We start from the raw sequence: 21292 nt of genomic DNA on the forward strand, positions 1-21292 counted from the left end.
AGTGAACCAGCAGATGGAAGATCTTCCTCTCTGTCTTTTCTCTCTGTAAATCTGCCTTTCCAATAAAAATAAATAAATCTTTTTTTTTTTAAAAAAAAAGAACCCAGTCTTGATAATGGCATGAATCCATTCCTGAGGGCAGAGCTTCTCTTACCATCACTGGAGAAGTAAAAATTGCTTGCTTTTGTTTGAGAAGGTTGAGATGTATGTGAATGATCCATGATGTCTTCTCTGTCTGCATTCTTTTTCCGTTTTATTGAACATTTTTTCTGAAACATTAACGTATTTCTCATAGCTTTAAGTCTAGCTTCTAGGAAAGCATTCAAAATCATGCCTCGTTGCCTAATCTGTCTGGAATTCTAATTCCACAGATCCAAGATAACGTCCTGATTTGGACATCCTGCAATCCTTTGGCATCCAGTATACCTCCATGGAAGAAAGATGCACGTGTTAGGAGTTTAAAGGCAACGAGATAAAGTTGCATTTCTATAAATCAATGAAACAAAGCAACATCAACCATGAAGAATTCTGATGACAAAACTGTAAGTGCATTTGTTCAACTCACTACATGGAGCTCTTTTAAATATAAAAACGATAAAATGAAAGTTTTTGTTCTCTTAAATTATATTTCAAATCTTTCTTAGATAGTATCCTTTAGAAGAAAAATTAGATTAACCTGTATCTGAGCATCATATCTAAACATGTCCCCATGTTCATATTAGTCATGTATTTTTAAAAAATTTATTTATTTTTTTTTTGTCTAGAAGGCAAAGTTACAGAGCTACAGAGAGAGAGAGGTCTTCTGTCAGCTAGCTTACTTCCCAAATGGCCACAACTGCCAGAGCTGAACTGATCTGAAGCCAGGAGCCAGGTGCTTCCCCAGCTCTCCCCTTGAGTGTAGAGACCCAAGGGCTTTAGCCATCCTCTGCTTCTTTCCCAGATCATAAGCAGGGAGCTAGATGAGAACTGGAGCAGCTGGGACATGAACCAGTACCCATGTGGGATGCCGGCACTACAGGCTGATACTTAGCCTACTCTACCATGGTGCCTGCTCCAGTCATGTCTAATTAATACCTGCACGTGTCTCCTTCCATCTCTGTCAAGATTAGCTTGAGCCCAATGAAATGATAATCATGAATTAAAATGGGGGAAAGGTGGATATTTGGCACAGCAATTAAAACACCACTTGGAACATCCATACCTCATATTGAAATATCTAAGTTTGAGTCCTGGCCCTGCTTCCAATCCCACTTCCTCCTAATGCGCTCCCTGCGAGGCCACAGGTCCCTGCTGCACATGAGGAAAACCCAGGTTAAGTTCTAGTTTTCTGGTTTCACTTTGGGCCCACCCCCGGCTGTTGCAGGCATTTAGGGTATGACTCTGGATGGAAAAAGATCTCTCGGCCTTCTCTCTGTCTCCCTGCCTTTCAAATAAATAAGAAAAATATATATATTTTTTTATATATTATTTTATACATATATATTTGTTACTGCAAGGATATACATTACTGACATTACTGCAGGGATCTATGGAGATAAGTGGTTCAGAGTGCAAGCTGTGGAAACAGGACAGGAGTCACAAGTCTAGCTAGCATTTACTGAATAAGTAAGTGTGGACATGCAGCTTACGTTTCTTTGCCTAAGTTCCTTCATGTAGAAAATGTAGGTTGTTGAAAAAATTAAAAGGTAAAGAAGGCTGTTCTTCCGGGGACCGGCTTGGGATCCTGCACCAGTGGCAGAGTCTGCCGAGGAAGCCCAGTTCCCACCGCCTCCCCAGCCTGTAGAATGTCCTTGCTGCCCCGCAGCTTCGAGCCTCAAATTCCCGAGGACTGGGGCAGTGAAGTTTGGTGGAGCTGCAGGAGATGTTGAAGCGCCAGGAGAGACTTTTATGCAATGAAAAATTCGTTTGCAGATTGCCGGACAAAGGTAAAAAAAAAAAAGTGTTAGACGGTGTTGCCAAACTGAAAGTTGCCATTGCAGGACGTGAGGAGGTTAGAGGAGTAACTGAACTCTTTCACGCTGTTAGTTTAGACTGTACACTAATCAAATGCAGGTGTTGGTGTGGACGCAGACAAGACCCAGGGTCCTGACGAAATACTTGATCCTTCGTCCCTGGCTCCTGGCTCTTCTTCTGTAGATAACATCAACTCCTCTCTGACCACCTCACCCAAGCACGGACTTGTACCTCCTCACGCAGGTGATGAAGAGAGTCGAAAGGCTGAGCCGTCCCTCCCCACCGCCCCCCCCCCTCCCGTGAACAGGTGCCCAGCTGCCAGCCCCAGGGCCAGGGTGCTGTCCTCCTCTGAAGCCGGAGAGCGTTTCTTCCCGCGGAGCGCTTCAAGTCAAGCGGAAGATGCTTCCAGTAGCCTTGATAGTCTGTTTCTTGACAAGTTACAAAGGATCACAATTTCAGACCAAGGTGAACACTCCTCCGAAGCAAACACAATGACCAAGAACTTGACGGTCTTTAGTAGCAGACTCAGAGGAAGCATCATTACAGGGAAGTGCTGGAAATGCAAGCCAGAAACCCAGTACCCACAGCACAGAAATTTAAAACCAATGTATAAGTATTGTCACAGAGGAAATGTAGTAGCACAGGAACTGCATGATTTTCTTAAATCCCCAAGCATGGAGGCTGCTTCAAGCCCAGTGGGCGTTGTTGGAGCACAGCTGGTGGTTAGAGATGGGGCCTATTGCGGAAGCTGCTCAACTCTGTGTTTAGCTGTGTCTAGCTGGAGAGAGGATTCATGTTGAAAAACACTTTGGTTCGGAGGCCAAATAATTGAAAAGGCTTTACATAGTTGATGGGAGAGTATTGAATTTTAGCACAGTTAGCCAATATTTCATCCTAAACAGAGCTAAGGAGAGAATTTATTGTCTTTTTTTTTTCCAACCAGAGCCAGATTTGAATGTATAGCTCCCGCTGTGGTTAGTCTGTAAACCAAGGACAGAGGAATGCAAGAATAGGTGGACTTTCTTCACAAAACAATGCTTGTTTGTTCATGCTGTATATAAACCTCAGGTGCTGTGACAGCACACTGAAATAAAGCTTCCGATGCGCAAAGAGTTTAGGATTGTTGATAGGAATCGAGGTTTACAAGCTTGGAGCAAAAAGCTCGAATTATGTAGTAAACGTTTCAGTGGGAAAGGAGATGAGAGGGGGATAATAAATAGATTCAGACACCATGTGCAAAAACTCTGCTTCTGAGTTTCTCACCATAGTTTTGTTTTGTTTTATTTTGTTTTATTTTGTTTTGTTTTTTTGCAGCAAGTGTAGAATTCAGATCAGCGAGCAGTGACTGGGACTTGTCTGTTTCCAAAGATGGAACATTAAATATGATCTCATACTACTTTGAAAAACAAGATATCAAAATGGTATTTTTTGGTTATTGTTATAAAAGGACTTGAGCAAAATTTTCAACTTTATCCTGCCTCAGTGTTAATATTTTTAACCCCAAACTATCTTGTTTCTGATCTGTAGAAAACCTGAGAGTATACTACTTTAATTAGGAATAAAAATAATCTCTGAACAATCTCTCAAAAAAAAAAAAAGGTAAAGAAGGTACTTAGAATGGTGATGCCACGTAGCAAGTGCTCAATAAATATCAGTAAATATAATAAAGAAATATGAATGTGACTGTCAAAAGCTCCTGACCCAAAGGTTAAGTTTACAGAAGGCTTTTGTTTGCATTCAAGATTTAACCCCAGGATACAATGGCAACCTGACTCACTTAAGGCCCTATTTTCTGACCGGTTAAGCCATCTTTTTGATTTCCTAATTTCTGACTCATTTAGATCCTGACTGGATGTCAGCATTCTCCCTGACATCCCAGGACTATCAGCACCTCCTAACTTCCCTCTTGTTCCTGCCCTGCATGTTCTACGTTGCCAACTGGACCTGCCTGTTCTTCAGGCCTTTCGGGGATGCAAACCCCGGTAGTTCTCTCTTGCCTGCAGCTATTCACTCGTTCTAAGGAGTTATGAAAAAGAGTTGAAATTGAGTGAGGAGCTTTAAATGTAAGAGTTTGTGCCTCTTTAACTCTTACTGAACATGCTGCCCAACATATGCCAACTAAGGCCGTACTAGTATTATTAAAAAAAAAAAAAAAGGGAAAAAATACTAGGTTACAGATACATCTTAATTGTTACCCAAAATCAGAGAATAAACTAACAGAAGTTCCACAGAACCAATAAACCAGAAACCACCATTCATTCAGTGACTGCTATCTGAATTGTAAATATATTGGCTCACAAAAAAATAATAAATTTCCTAAGACCACCCTGAACAACATACCGTTTCAAATTATTGCCTGGGGGCAAAACAATGAAGTAGAATGAAGAAAAATAGCTGAGAGTGCCCAAGCTCAACAGGATTGTGAGACTCCATGGTTCGCAGGGAATGCTACGGTTGATTGTAAAAGCAAAACAGTAAGGAAGGTCTGGCACCATGACTCAGCAGGCTAATCATCCACCTTCAAGTGCCAGAATCCTGCATGGACTCCAGTTCATGTCCCAGCTGCTCAACTTCTGATCCAGCTCCCTGCTTATGTCCTGGGAAAGCAATACAGGATAGCTTGATCCCTTGGGCCCCTGTTGGTATGTGGGAAACCCAAAAGAAAGTCCTTGCTCCTGGCCTCAGATTGGTTGAGCTCTATTGGCATCCATTTGCGGAGTGAACCAGCAAATGGAAGATCTCCCTCTCTGTCTCTGTAACTCTGCCTTTCAAATAAAATAAATGCATCTTTTGTAAACAATAAGTAAATAAAGAGGCAAAAAGAAATAAATTATCATAAGTAGCCACAGAAGGGGTAAACTTTGTATAACATGTACATAATTTGTAGGGAAAATTTTTTTAAGATTGATCAATTTATTTAAATATCAGAGTTACTAAGAGAGAAAGAGACAGAAAATAGGAGGGAGAGAAGGAGAGATTTTCCATCTGTTGATTCATTTCCCAGATAGCCACAACAGCCAGAGATCTTGCATATGATGGTTCAATCCCCAAACAGCTGCAATAGCCAGGGATGAGCCATTCTGGAGCCAGGACCCAGGAGCTCCTTCTGGGTCTCCCACATGGGCACAGGGTCTCAAGGCTTTGGGATATCCTCTGCTGCTTTTCCATGCCATTAACAGAGAGCTGGATCAGAAGAGAAACAACTAGGAAACTAACTGGTGCTCATATGGGCTGCCAGCCCTGCGCTTAGTGGTTTAGCTGACTATGCTGGGCTACTGCACTGGCCCCTGCATTTTCAGTGACTATTCACTACTTCTCAGTTAGGTTTGTGATGTGCACATGTTGACTTCCATGGTCTGTGCTCTGCGTTTCCTCTTTATGAGTAGGAGACAGCCTCGCAGAGGCCAGATCCTTCAGGCCACCCTAGGCAGCACATGGGAGTTTGGGGAGTACCTTGAGACCCACTTGGTATCCTGGGGATGCTTGAGTTTAAGAGGAGGGTGGGACTCGGTACCAGGCCAGAAGGACTGCAAGGCTGGCACAGGAGAGGCCAGGAAGCCTGGGCCTTGCACGAGGCCACCTATCACAGGCAAGAGCAGCTGTGCAGGCTTCCTCAGGCTGCTCCTCAAACTCTTAGAGCAGAAGACAAAACTGATGTGTAAACTCCCCAGAAATGCCTTTATTTCATAGAAGCAAGTGGATCCTCGGAGATTCAGTGTCTACTTTTCCTGGACTTTTGCTGTCATTTTCTTTTTCTGTCTTTTAAAAGCTGTGTCAGGTCCCATTCTCTTTCACATAAGATGCTTTTGTAAGTTCCTAAGACACTATGGTGTGGTGATAGTCAACATTTGCAATGTAATTAACAAAACATGTCTTGTTGACTTAAAAGTTGCTTTATTTCTCATGATTCATTCATTTTATTAACAATATTACAGAAGTTTTGGGATAATACAGGATAGAACTATTATAATCCTAAACTAATAAATAAGAAAAAATAATGGAACAAAAAAAAACAAAGAAAAATAATTAAACAGCATATGCAAAGTCATACACAAAGGAATGATGCTGGAACCTTAACTTATACCATATACAAAAGCTAATTCAAAATGAATTAAAGATATAAATGTGTGGACTAAAGCATAAAACTATAACAAGAGGGGCTTGGTGTAGTGGTTCGATTGGCTAATCTTTCCCCCTTCAAGTGCTGGGATGCTGCAGCGAGCCAGTTTGTGTCCCAACTGCTCCACTTCCCATCCAGCTCCTGCCTGTGACCTGGGAAAGCAGTAGAGGATGGCCCAAAGTCTTGGGACCCTGCACCTGCATAGGAGACCCGGAAGAAGCTCCTGGCTCCTAGCTTCAGATCAACTCAGCTCTGGATCAGTTGAGCTGCGGCCATTGTAGCCATTTAGGGAGTGATTCAAATGGAGGATTTTTTTTCTCTGTCTTTCCTTTGCTCTATAGATCTGCATTTTGATAATAACAATAATGATAAATCTTTAAAGAACCCAAAAATGTTTATGACTGGATTAGGTGAGAATTTCTTGACTATGACACTAGAAGTACAGACAACTAAAGAAAAATTTTTATATATAATTGAACTTCATAAAACTTAAATTTGTGTTGTACATCAAGATCCATCAAAGTAACAGCTCACAGAATGAAGAAAATTGCAAATCATTGGGACAGCACAGTGGTCAACAGGCTAATCCTCTGCCTGCAAGCATGGGCATCCCATATGGACACCAGTTCTAGTTCTGGTGGCCCCGCTTCCCATCCAGCTCCTTGCTTATGGCCTGGAAAAGTAGTCAGGACGGCCCAAAGCCTTGGGACCCTGCACCTGTGAGGGAGTTCCAGAAGAAGTTCCAGGCTCCTGGCTCCTGGCTCCTGGCTCCTGGCTCCTGGCTTCAGATCCACTCAGCTCCGGCTGTTGTGACCATTTGAGGAGTGAGCCAACGGATTGAAGATCTCTTTCTGTTTTTCCTTCTCTCTGTAGATCTGTCTTTTAAATTAAGTTAAATACATCCCCAAAAACATACCAGAAAATATATTGCAACTCATGTGTCTGATGAGGAATTAATAGACAAAATAGGTAAAGAATTCTACAAACAACCAAACTAAAACCATTCAAATGAAAAGCTGTACTAATGATGTTCATTCACTTCTGGTATCACCAGATTAGTCTTCTTCCAATAGGAGCTGCTCAGAGGAAAGTTTTGTTTACTTGTAACAGGTCAAGGAAACAGTAGGATGGTGCAATTCACAGAAGAAATTGCTTCTTCAAGAAGTACTTAGCCAGGGCTCTCAGAACAGGAGTTAATGGGGGTGTATGTGATATAATAATTTAAAAAAAAGAGAGCCAAGGACTCTCCTTCTAATATCATGTAAGCCACAATTCTGCATGCTTCTTCATACAATGTATGTTCAGAAAATTACAGCAGTCTCCTTGCCCAGCCCAAATAATTTGCTAGTATAATGAGGAAAGTTCAGCTAAGGTCACAAAGGACTGACTCAAAGTGGTTTCCTGCAACTTTAACTGTTTCTTGTTTGTGGTGGTCTGGGTCTCCCCAGGACAGTGTTGCAAGATAAGCTCTTCTGGAACATTTCTGGAAAAAAAAAAAAGAAAGAAAAGGAAAGAAAAAAGTAGCTTGGGAGAATTCGATTCTCTGTTCCCTCTTGCCTAAATCCTACACTCTCGATTATAATGGCCAACGATCAATATGCCCATGAAAAGATGGTTATCATCTCTCCTTACTAGGAAAATGCAAACCCAAACCGGCATGGGAGGCAACCTCACACACGTTTGGATGGCTATTATAAAAACAACAACAGGAAAATCGCCAGCACTGGTGAGCACATGCACAAACGAGAAGCCTCGTGCCTGGCTGGTGGAAACAGAAAATGATGCAGCCGTTGCAGCAAGCAGTATGCTAGTTCCTCAAAACATTACGCTTGGCATTCCTGTTTGATCTAGCAATTCCTCTCCTGGATATATGGGCCCTAAAGAGTAGAAAACAGGAACTCCAACGTATTGTACGTCATGTCCACCCACAGATTTTTAAAAATGTGATAGATCTATGCCATGGAAAGATTACTCAGACTTCAAAGGGAGTGAAGTTCTGATACATGTTACAACATGGAGGAACTTAGAAAACAGCATGCTAAATGAAAAAAGGCAGACCTAAAAGGATAAATAGTGTATGCTTCTACTTGCATGTGGTACCTAAAATAAACAACTTCATAGGGGCAAAGCAAACAACAACAAAAATAAGAATAGAGGTCACCAAGGACTGGGGAAGCATGGGCAAGGGAGAAGAGTTGTTTAAAGGGTACAGAATTCCATCTAGGGGGGCCCAGTGCAGTAGCCTGGAGGCTAAAGTCTTCATCTTACTGCTCCAGGTTCCCATACGGGCACTGGTTTAGGTCCCAGCTGTTTCATTTCCCATCTAGTTCCCTGCTTGTGGCCTGGGAAAGCAATCGAGGACGGCCAAAAGCCTTGGGACCCTGCACTGGCATGGGAAACCTGGAAGAAGCTCCTGGCTCCTGACTTCAAATCTGCTGAATTCTGGTTGTTGTGGCCACTTGGGGAGTGAACCACTGGATGGACGATCTTTGTGTCCTACTCTCCTCCTCTCTGTAAATCTGACTTTGTAATAAAAATAAATAAATCTTTTTTTAAAAGTGTAATTTAGAATTCCATCTGGGATGATGAAAAAATCAGGAATGCACAGGAGTGATGACACTTACTGAAGTGTAAATTAAAATGGATTTGTTTCCATTTGGTTACTTGCCCTTTTTTTACCTTCCACCATGATCATGGTGCAGCACAAACGCCCTTGTCAGGGGCTGCCTTAAAGCCCTTGGACTTCCAGACCACCCAACCATTACCCATCCCCCAACCTGTGGCCTAAATAAACTTCTTTCTAACTTTCAAAAGGTTGCAATGATTCAGTTAAAATGTTTTTATTTGGGAGCAGAGAGCATCTTGTTAGTGCACTCCCCAAATGTCTGCAGTGGCCAGAGCCAAAGCTGGAAGCCCAAAGACAAGGACTCAACTCAGCTCTCGCACATGAGTGACAGGGACCCAGCTACTGAAGCCACCACCAATGCCCCCGAGGGGCTGCTGCATTAGCAGAAGTCTGGAAGCAGAAGCTGTGCCTGGCAGGGTACCTGGGCACTCCGGTGAGGGATATAGGTGTCCTCATCAGAGTCATAACTGAGAGGCCAACGCCATGCCCCCCAAATGGTCAAGTTTAACATCATCTATGTTTTGCCACAATTAAAAAAAAAAAAAGATTTCAAAAACATATGAAATAGCAGACCTTAACTTTATTCTTGAAAGCCTTTGTGACTTCTTCCTTCCTACGTCAGGATGGAGAAGTATGCCACTTTGGCCTGGGCACAGCAGGTACAGATGTGAGGTTAGACGAGGAAGTGGGTGTGTAACCATGGTTATTTTGTCTTCATTGGAAGTGAATCTTCTCTGACAGATTTCCTAGATGAGTCAGGATGTTTTCTTCTTTTCTTGAATATACTGAGCCTTGAATATTATAGATGAAGGTATAAAAGAAATTGCTAGTGATGCTACAAATAACTTCCTTCCCCTTCTAACCTAGAGAGTAGCTGAAAGACAAAGGTGACAGAGTGATGTCCCTGTGGCGGATTATTCATAGATAACTACTGTTGTGAACTCCTTCAGGGTTGGCTTGAAATGTTTTTAAGACTTTGTATAAAAAAGAATAATTTGTTCCTGGTGTGTATTGACATACACTAGAGCTTATTTGTAGGATAGTACCCTGATTCAACACAAAAGTGTCTTTGCACTTGGTGAAGAGAAATTTGTTTCATAACAATAAAACAGGTTGTAAAGACTTACTACACTTAGTGTCCTTGTCATGAAATTAAACTACATCATCATTAATATTGTTTGATAAAGTTGCCAAATACTAGTTATTTATGAATCATAGTCATGTTTTTCTTTCTTGGATATTCCACACACACACACACACACACACACACACACATTTACATATATATATTTGAAGGCTTTTTGATTACTATTTGAAAGGCAGAATTAGAGAGGGAGAAACAAAGATTCTCCATCCACTGGCTCTCTTCCCAAAATGTCCTTAACAGCCAGGACTAGGCTAGATTGAAACCAGGAGTCAGGAGCTGGATTGAAAGTAGCACAGCTAACACTTGAACAGGTGCCACATTAAATGCTGTTGTCGCAGGAGGTGGCGGCTTAATTCACTACACCATTTGTATTATTCTATTTTTTTTTTTAGATTTATTAGTTTATTTTTATTTGAAAGGCAGAGTTACAGAGAAGAGAGACAGCACTCTTCCATCTGCTGGTTCACTCCCCAAATATCCACAATGGCCACAGCTGTACTGGTCTGAATCCAGGAACTCAAGGCTTCTTGAGAGTCTCCCACATGGGTACAGGAGCCCATGGCCTGGGCCATGCTATGCTGCTTTCCCAACCATTAGCAGGATCCTGGATGGGAAGCAGAGAAGCCAGGAATTGAACCACTGCCTTAATGGGATGTTGATATTGCAGGCAAAGGGTTAAATTGCTATACCACAGCAACAGCTTTGATTATTCTGTTCTCTTAGAGTAATAGAATGGTTCTTCTCATTTGAATATTAATTTAATACTTAATAGAATATTTTGGCGTAGTCTCACTCAAGTAACTGACATATGTGCTCAACCCAGAGTTCACTAAACCAATGAGAAACTGAAACTGCATCTTCCAAATTCTAGGTTTTTGGAGGTTGTAGAGTTGGATTAGGTAGGGCTAAAGGCCCCAAATCAAAGGAGTAAAAATGAGGATTCCTCAGGTCTAAATGGATCAAGGACCTAAATCTGCACCCAGAAACCATCACACCACTAGAGGAAAACATAGAAAAAAGTTCTTAGAAAAGTCACCAAAAGCACAGGCAACCAAGCCCAAAATAAACAAATGGGACTACATCAAACTAAAAAGCTTTTGCCCAGCAAATGAAACAATCAATGAAGTGAAAAAGCAATCAACAGAATGGGAGAAAATCTTTGAAAACTACACAACCAATAGAGGACTAATATCCAGGACATACAAAGCATCAACTGCAAAATAAGCAACCCTGTGAAGAAATGGGAGAAGAAAATGAACAGACATTTTTCAAAAGAACAAATTCAAATGGCTAACAAACATATGAAAAAAAATGCTAAGGCTCCTTAGCTATCAGGGAAACACAAATGAAAACCATATTGAAGTTCCACCTAATTCCAGTGAAATTGGACTATACTCAGAACTCCACTAATAACACTGCTGGTGTGAATATGGGAAGAAAGGTACCCTCCTTATCTACTGCTGGGAGTTTAGGCTAGTACAACCACTGTAGAAGTCAGTATGGAGAGTACTAAAATGACAGGATTGATCCTGCCATATGATCCAGCCATCCCACTTCTGGGAATACATCCAAAGGAAATGAAGTTTGCATATGAGAAAGGGATCTGTATGCCTATATTTACAGCAGCAGATTCTACAATAGCAAAGATATGGAAACAACATAGATGTCCATCAAAAGAGGAATGAAGAAAAAAAAACTGACATGGACCTGGTGCACTAGCCTAGTGGCGAAAGTCCTTTCCTTGCATGAGCCAGGATCCCATAATGGTGCCATTTCTTCTGACAGCTGCCCCACTTCCCATCCAGATCCTTGCTTGTGGCCTGGGAAAGCAGTAGAGACCAGACCAAGAACTTCGGACCTTGCACCTGTGTGGGAGATCCAGAAGAAGCTCCTGGCTCTTGGCTTTAGATCACCCGACCTACAGCTGTTGTGAGTACTTGAGAACTGAACCAGTGGATGGAAGATCTTTCTCTCTGTCTCTCCTTCACTCTGTAAATCTGACTTTGCAAAATAAATAAATAAATAAATAAATAAATCTTAAAAGAAAGTAATCAAGGAATACTACTCAGCCAGGAAAAAAGAATGAAATTCTACCATTTGCAACCAAATGGTCCCAACTGGAGAGCATCATGCTTAGTGAAATAAGCCAATCCCAAAAAGTGAAATAAGCCCCTGATCTCTCTGAGATAAGGCAAGCTTCATGCAAAATATAATATCACAGTGGCTTATATGCTAAACCACCTGCAAGCACTGGTATCCGACTGTTCCGCTTCCCGTCCAGCTCCCTGCTTATCACTTGGGAAGTATGATGAGTATAACCCAAGTCCTTGGGCTCCTGTACTCATGTGGGAAACCCAGAAGAGGCTCCTGACTCCTGGTTTCAGATTGGCTCAGCTCTTGCCATTGCGGCCATATGGGAATGAACCAGTGGATGGAAGATCTTTCTCTGTCTTTCCTGAGCTCTATAAGTCTGCCTTCAAATAAAAATGAATTTTAAAAAATTAAACTGTTGCAGTGACAGAACAATGTTATATTTTGTCTTGGGGATGTTATTAATATTTTTGTTTTTTCTTACTTTTTGATTAAAATATGGAAAATATATAGTAGTCAAATAGCCCAAATCACTTTTTTTTTTTTTGTCTATTAGAATTTTACTATTTCCATCATAGAGTAGGTCTATTTCTTTTTGGAATTATTCTTCCCATAAATTCCTAAGCAGAATTTGTAACTGGAAAATGAGCACAATGTATGTCACGATACAGTGTTAAAGGTAGGCTTGAGTCAAACATATTTATAGGGCCCGGTACAATGATTCAGTGACTAAATCCTTGCCTTTAATATGCTGAGATCTCATATGGGTGTCAGTTCATGTACTGGCTGCCCCACTTCTCATCTAACTCCCTGCTTGTGGCCTGGGAAAACAGTGGAGGACGGCCCAAAGCCTTGAGATCCTGCACCTGTAAGGGAGTCCTGGCTCTTGGCTTCAGATCAGCTCAGCTCTGGCTGTTATGGCCACTTGGGCAGTGAATCAGCAGACAGAAGATCTTTCTGTTTTTTCTTCTCTCTGTAAATCTGATTTTCTGGGCCTTGCACAGTAGCCTAGTGATTAAAGTCCTCGTCTTCTATGTACCAGCATCCCATATGGGCACCAGTTCTAATCTCGACAGTCCTGCTTCCCATCCAGCTCCCTGCTTGTGGCTTGGAAAAGTACGGCCCAAAGCCTCAGGACCCTGCACTTGCATGGCAAACCCGGGAGAGGCTCTAGGTTCCTGGCTCTGGATCATTGCAGCTCTGGCCTTGCGACCATTTGGAGAGTGAATCAGTGGGTGCTGGGGTCCGTGTGATGGATGTGGAAGACAGGAAGGTGTGAAGAGTATCGTTCCTTTGCAGGCAAGGCAGCAAGGAATGTCCCGCTGTGTGGCAAGGCCCGGTGGATGTCTCTACAACACCTGAATGCAGCTCTGCCTCCCTTTGCATGGACACCGGACAACCCCATTGAGATTTCTGTAATCTATTTAGGCATTGTCTGCCTCTGCAGAGTTACTGTTTAATATCAATGGGAGCTTAGAAGCTGATGTTGCTGTTGCCGTTTTTTAGCCAAAAAGCTGTTATTGCTGTTGTGGCTGCATCCTGTGGCAATATGCTAATCAAGGGTGCTAACTCCCCTTTTGATCCTATGCTAATCAAGGGTGTTCTGTCTTCAGGTGTAGTGGGAATCTATTCTTTCCCTCTTTCTTTGATCTTTTAGGTCCCTTCCTTCCTTGACTGTCTCAAGACCAAGCTGTAGAGTAATTGTGGTAGGAATGTGTTAGTGATTGATATGCACCATCTATTGAGAACTTTTTCCTAGCCAGGCGCCAGGTGCCGCACCAGGTTAACATCCTAGCCTTAGGTGAAACAAATGGCAGAGTTATCTTTGGAAACACCCACTTGACCATGACGTAAAAAGTCTGAGCCAGAGTTTGACTGATTCTGTATAAATAAAGCGGACAGCTTTTGTGCGTGGTCCATTATGATGATCAAGAGTTCCTAGTGGTCCGTCTCTTTCTTTCTTTCTTTGCGCCTCATCCACGCACCCTTCGCGAGTTCTGAACTCAGCTGGGGCTGGACTCTGGCAAGTGGGCTGAAGATCTTCCTCTCTGTCTCTCCTCTTCCTCCTCTCTGTATGTCTGACTTTCCAAAATACACAAATAAATATTTTTAAAAATATATTTATAAAAAGGAGTCTCAGTGTATTTTATGATCTGCCTCAAGATCTACTTTCACAACTGCCCCAGTGGTGGGGCAGTGGTGCTGTGGTAAGATAAATTAACCCCCATCTTGGGATGCCACATCCCATATCAGAATGTTAGTTTGAGTCCCAGCTACTCTGCACTTCTGAACAAACTTTCTGCTAATGCAACCAGGAGGTGGCAGATAATGTTTCCTGACACCCACATGGGAGACCTGGGTGGAGTTCTGGCTCCTGGCCTCACCCTGGCCCAGTGCCAGCCATGGCAGGCATTAAGGGGATTGAACCAGTAGATGGGGAGATCTCTTTGTGCTGCCTTTCACAAAAGAAACAAGAAACACCAAGAACTGTGGCAGCTGGGAGGGTCATGATAATGGCTGTTTAGTTTAAATTTACTCCACGTCAGGCACCTGCTTTTCTGACGGTCTTAACAACCATCAGAGTAAGCCCTGTTATGAGTTATAGGAGTGAGTTTGTGGCGCAGTGGGTTTAGCTGCTGCTTGGGACTCCTGCAGCCCACATCTAAGTGCCAGTTTGAGTTCTGGTTTCTCTATTTCTACTCTGGTTCATGCTAATGTTCCCAGAAGAAAGTGGAAGATGGACCAAGTACATGGATTTCTGCTTCCCACCTGGGGAGCCTAACAGAGATCTGGTGTGCCGTCTTTGACTTTTCAGCTCTTCGGCTAATGCGTGTATTAGGAGAGAGAACCAGTGGATAAAAAGTATTTCTCTTTCTGTGTATGTATCTCTCTGTGAGTCACTCTGCCTTTCAAATAATAAGCAAATAAATCCTTTAAAAAGAAAACCCTCTATTCAGGAAATAAGCAGAGATATTAACTAATGTAACCTAAACACACATTGTTTAGTTGCAGCCATGAAGTGCCAAATGTACGGTTCAAATCCTAGCCTATCTGGTTTCAGGAAATAAGTGACTAACCACTCTTTTTTCCTGTTCTTGTTCTCGTCTATACTGGTAAGTAAAGCCCTCCTTCCTGCCTTCAAGTTGTCAACAGGATATAGAAGATTCAGATTTGAAATCATACTTGCAGACCTCTGAGCAAGCAGTTTGACTCCTAGGGTGTGTGTGGATTGTTGTTCTAAGGCCCCCTAGTTTTCCTTCATCAGTGCAAAGATACCTCAAAAAGTTCATGGACAAATGGAATTAAAACGTAAGTGTATCCTGGCACAAAACATGAAATCCACGTGTAGTTCTATTCGCAATATCCATTTTCATGACCTTCTTTTGAAGACTACTTTCATGTATTTCAAAAAAATCTTGCCCCAAAATAAGCTTATCATCTAACTATTTCCCATAATCTTTTTAAAATTCCTGTGTATATGAAAAGACTTGGGGAGGAGGGGGGCCTTGGGCTGGCATTGTGATGAGTGGATTTAGTCACCGTTTACCACACAATCGTTCCATATGGGTTTCACTTCCTTGCTAATGCACCTGGGAAAGCAATGGAAGATGGCCCATGTGCTTGGAGCCTCCCTCTACTCCAGAGACCCAGATGAAGTTCCAGACTCCGCCCTGGCAACATGTACTCACATTTATGAAATGAATCCACAGATGAGTGCTCTGTCTCTCTGTCTCTCTCTCTGTCACTCTGCTTTTCAAATAAGACAATAAAAGGCATGTGTGTGCTTGAACCCCTGTACCCTGTTCTCTGAGAGCAGCAGGGTGACCACAGAAACTGTTTCAGTACATGATTTCTTTTGTGTTAACAAACAGAAATGTAGACATGGACCCTCCTCGCAGTACTCAGTATTGTATTACTTCTCCAGATTGTGAGCTTGACACCATTTATCAAAATTGTGTGTAAAGAAATAACAGAAGAGTTGCTTTTTTTTTTTTTTTGTCTAGTAACTTAAACATTCACTAATCTCATTTTCTCTAATAAGAGCTTTCGAGCACACACATTCACTTCACTACAAATTACCTTCAGTGAACCTAACTACCTCAGTTCTGGCTCAGTTATTAATTATGGTCAACTTTCATGGAGTGTTAAGATTACCCTACTGTTTTCCTGTAGGCTAACGGTTTTTAACTGCTGGAAGGAAAAAGCCAGTAGAATAAATAGAACACATTCACAGCAATTTGACATTAAGCCTATAACTTTCCATCGCCAAAAAATACAAGGTAATTGTTGCAGGATTTCTTAGCTTTTTAGAGCTATTGTTATCTTTAATTCAATTTAGTGTTTAGGATCTGTGCGATCAGAATACCATGTGGATTCACTTGTTAAATTACTAATTCTCCAGATTATTTGAAAAACCTGTGCTCAAAGTGACATTTTTCTCTGAACCCTTCCTGCCCTGCTCTGGGACAGCTGTCTGCATTCTCTGCTCTGCCAGGCCCTCACGCCCCTGGGCTCCTCACACTGACCTCAGCAATGGGTGTTCCTTCGCTCTCTCTCACCACTAAGCCGTGATGCTCCAATTCCTACTAGCACTGCACAAGTAAGTAACTGATAAACTAATTCAAACTTACACAGGAGGAACAGCTGCCTAGGGAATTTGGGGAAGAGGTTTGAGCAAGGCCACTCCCTTGGTTTTCAAATCCTATCTTGGCAACAATATAAGTCATTTATCTCTGATAGTGTTCCTAATTAAATCATTGACAAGTACTATACATATGGAAATCATTTTTTAAAAGGATTTATTTTTTAATTGGAAAGGCAGATTTACAGTGATAAGGAGAGACAGAGAGAAAGCGCTTCCATCTACTGATTCACTCCCCAAGTAGCTGTAACAGCCAGAGCCAAGCCGATCTGAAGCCGGAAGCCAGAAGTTTCTTCTGAGTCTCCCACAGAGGTGCAGAGTTATAAGGGTTTGGGCCATCCTTCACTGCAAGAAATCATATTTAACTATAAAACAGTTCTTTTTAAAACAAGTTATTGTTTAGATTTAATCGTGTTTCCAAGTAGACTTAAAGAAAGCAGAAGAGAATTAACAGATTAATTTTAAAAATCACACCCAAGAGATGGACATTTGGTACATAAGAGGCCTGGCATTGTGGCTCAGCAAATTAACCCATGAATTTCAAATAAATAAAAACATCTTTAAAAAGAAGGACAATGACAGGTGCTGCTTGGGATTCCCGTATACCACGTTAGAGTCCCTGGATTTGAGTTCTGGCTCCACTTTGAATCCAACATGTCTGCTACTGCACACTCCAGAGGCAGCCACCTCAGGTCCTTGGGTCCCCACCAGCCACATGGGGGATGGCTGTTGAGTTTCTGGGTCCTGGCTTCTGCCTGGCTTCTGCCTGGCCTAGCCCTACTGGCTAGGCATTTGGGGACTAAACCAGAGGATGGCAGACTTCTGTCTGTCCCTGTCTCTCTATCTCCCAAATGAAAATAAATATGTATATATATATATATATATTTGAAGATTTTGAATACTAACACAGAATCAGATCAGAAGTTTATCCTTTTTTGTTAGCTTTGAGCTACTGAACAACGTATGTACATTCTTATTTCATCATTTATTAGAAATGAAATTCATAGGAATGTCATGAATATTAATGATTACTAGCATGTTTAAGAAACAATTATAACTCAAGACGTAATTCTGAGGTTTTCTATAACATTACCATTTATAAAATTAAATGTGTGTAGATAAGCATGAAAAGTGTATAACTTAAGAAGTAGGCCAAATGCAGTGATATAGCATGCTAATCTTAGGCTGTGTTGTCAGCATCCCATTTGGGAACTAGTTTGTGTTCCCGCTGCCCCACTTCCCCTCCAACTGAGGAATACCTGAGGGACCGGAATACCCATGGTTTTGAAGGCCGTGCTAGGGAGTTTGGGCTTTAGAAATCGTGAGCAGTATTTAGCCTAGTGGTTCAGACACCTGTATCCCACATTGGAGTGCTGGGGTTCAATCCTGGCTAGAACTCCTTGTTCTAGCATCATCACCAACGCAGACCATGGAAAATAGGAGCGATGGATCAAGTCGTTGAATCCCTGACACCCACGTGAGAGACCTGCACTGGGTTTCTGGCTGCTGGTTTTGGCCCAGTCCAACTCTGGCCATTTGCCAGATAAGTAAGGGTGTGCAGAGGGAACTCACAGAGGGGAGTTCTGGTTCTGTCCGTCTCTCAAATGAGCTGTTAAAAAAAATGTAAGTAATAATAGAAAGGCATTAAAAGATTTACATTCAAAGTGACAAGATTAGGTCCTATTTTTTTAAAAAATTCTCTTGGTCAGGGAAGAGTTCCTAGGGAGGAGGACTAATAAACACAGGTAAAAGGAAAGATACTAATTTGGCAGGAAATGATTGGCTTGGGTCACAGTGCTGTAGGCAGTGGTAGTGCGAAAGTTAAATTCATTTGAAAGAAAAGGAAAATTTTATGGTGAATAATGAGAATTAAGAGAATACGTGACGTTACCGTGAAATAGAGACATACTTCAGAGATGGACTCTGAGAGCTGACTGATGAATGAGTACAGGGGCAAAGCCAACAAAGCCCCCTAAGTGTACTTGGAGATTAAATTCAGTTGACAACGATGATACATTTTAGAAATAAAATGTGCTACAAAATGTGCTAGTAAAAGTTATGTCTAATTCTGCTGCTGTGATGCGACATGCCAGCATACCCTCTCCTGAAATTTGAAATGATATTTTACATGTATTTTTAATTTTGTGCATGCAGATTGCGGCTGTATTGTTGATAACAACTCATTGCTATGAAATGCCTTTCATCTCAGCTTAGTAAAAAATAAAATATCTTCAGAGGTATTAAAGTTCACAACACCTCTGACAGTTTGTGGTAATTAAGTTCTGTGATCTGCCCACTTGACATATGAATCAGTTCCCAGTTAATTTACTCTCCTACATATTTGATATGAAATAAAACATTTTAAATAAGAATAATGACAGTGCCACAGAAAAATAGGAAAGAGTTTAAAATAACCATGAACACTCCTACTTTAAAAAAAAAAAAGTAAAATGGGCCTGGTGCAGTGGCCTAGGGGTTAAAGTCCTCACCTTGAACATGCTTGGATCCCATATGGGTGCCGGTGCTAATCTCAGCAGACCCACTTCCCATCAAGCATCCTGCTTGTGACCTGGGAAAGCAGTCGAGGATGGCCCAAAGCCTTGGGACTCTGCACCCGCGTGGGAGACCGGGAAGAGGTTCCTGGTTCCTGGCTTCAGATTGCCGCAGCACCAGCTGTTGTAGTCACTTGGGAAGTAAATCATGGGACGGAAGTTCTGCCTCTCTGTCTCTTCTCCTCTGTGTATCTGTCTTTGCAATAAAAATAGATAGACCTTAAAAAAAAAAAAGGCTTTTTTAGGGTGGGCATTTGACACAACAGGTTTGAGTTTCCTGATTCCAGCTTCCTGCTGCTGTGCAGGAGGCAGCAGATAATGTGGGAGACCTGGATTGAGTTCCCTGCTCCCTGCTGCAGCCTGGCCCAGTCCCAGCCGTTGCATGCATTTTAGGAGTAAGCCAGCAAATGGAAAATCCCTCTCTGTTGATGTCTTCTATTGTGTGTGTGCCTTTCAAAAATATAAAATGTTTTTAAAATGGAGCTTTTTTAGAAACATGTGAAGAGCTGTTATTTTGGTATGGCTGCTAAAGCCACCACCTCCAAATCCAGAATCCTCTGTGGGGCTTCTTTGAGTGTTAGCTGCTCCACTTCCAATCTAGTCCCTGCCAATGACCTGGGGAAGCAGCAGAGGATGGCTCAAGTGTTCAGGCCCCTGCTACTGACATGGGAGATTGAGATCAAGCTCTTGTGTCTTAGTTCACCCTGACCCAGCCCTGGTTGTTTGGACATCTAGAAAATAAACCTGAGAATGGATGATTTATGTGTGTGTGTCTACGATTTATCTATTTTTATTGGAAAAATCAGATTTACAGAGAGAAAAAGAAACAGAGAGAAATATCTTCCATCTGCTGGTTCACTCCCCAAGTGGCTGCAATGGCTGGAGCTGAGCTGATCCAAACACAGGAGCCAGGAGTTTCTTCTGGGTCTTGCATGCAGGTGCAGGGTCCCAAATCTCTGGGCCATCTGCTGCCTTTCCTCTGCTGCCTTTCCAGACCATAACAAGGGAGCTAGATGGAAGTGGAGTAGCCAGGACATAAACCGGCACCCATTTGAGGTGTCAGCACGTTAAAGGTGAGGATTTAGCCACTAGGCCATCACGCCAGGCCTGTCTCTCTTTAACACTTACTTTCTTTTTTTTTTTTAAAGATTTATTTTTATTATTTTTTCATTGGAAAGGCGGATATACAGAGAGGAGAGACAGAGAGGAAGATCTTCCGTCCGATGATTCACTCCCCAAGTGAGCGCAACGGCCGATACTATGCCAATCAGAAGCCAGGAGCCTCTTCCGGGTCTCCCACGTGGGTGCAGGGTCCCAAAGCCTTGGGCCGTCCTCGACTGCCTTCCCGGGCCACAGGCAGGGAGCTGGAAGGGAAGCGGGGCTGCCGGGATTAGAACCGGCGCCCATATGGGATCCCGGGCGTGCTAGGTGAGGACCTTAACCACTTGCGCCACCGCGCCGGGCCCCAACACTTACTTTCAAATAAGTAAATAAATACATAAAAGAAATACATGAAAATTTACATATGAACAAGTTCAAAGTCGACCTGGAATATTAATATTTATTTTGAGAAAGTATTTTCAGAGGCTCACTCTGCATCAGACACAGTACTATAGGTGGCTGTTATTATTGGCAGCATTAGCATTTGTCTTTGAGGATCCAGTTATGTAATGAGTGACACCATCTGGGAAATATTAGCTATTAATACAAAGTGACAAGATACCTTTCTACAGGTGCACAAGAGCATGGCTTATAAAAAAGCAAAAGAGTACACTATAATTATTAAAAGTCACTCCAAAGACTGTATTAGTAGTCCCATTTTTTAAAAAAAACATATTTTTTTCTGCTATGAAATAATGGAAAAGTCTTGCAGACTCTCTGCAAAGCTGATTGTCAAGCAAGCATCTAACTTAAAACCTCATGTTTGGCAAGTTTGTGAACCTTCTTACTGAGAAAACTGAGTTCAACTTGAAGTTCAGTAACAGAGTGAAGAGCAGAAACTATATGTCTTGGTTTTGATTGGAGTCCTCTACATTGCACTTCTTACCTACATTTATTTCAGACTCATTCATGATCCATTAAAAAGGAGAAACCCAATTCCAATTTTCTGTAAGTTCTTACAAGGGAGAAAATGAACAAACAAAAAACCGACAATCCAGGT

General features: G+C 42.0%; 1 pseudogene; it reads left to right on the forward strand.

Moving 5' to 3' along the window:
• The first annotated feature begins 1784 nt into the window (after window positions 1–1784).
• On the forward strand, window positions 1785–2566 carry LOC121148878 (annotated as a pseudogene).
• The last annotated feature ends 18726 nt before the right edge of the window (window positions 2567–21292 follow it).

The sequence above is a fragment of the Ochotona curzoniae genome, unplaced genomic scaffold, assembly GCF_017591425.1.
Source record: "Ochotona curzoniae isolate NIBS_2020 unplaced genomic scaffold, NIBS_Ocur_1.0 scaffold_4701, whole genome shotgun sequence".
NCBI lineage: Eukaryota > Metazoa > Chordata > Mammalia > Lagomorpha > Ochotonidae > Ochotona > Ochotona curzoniae.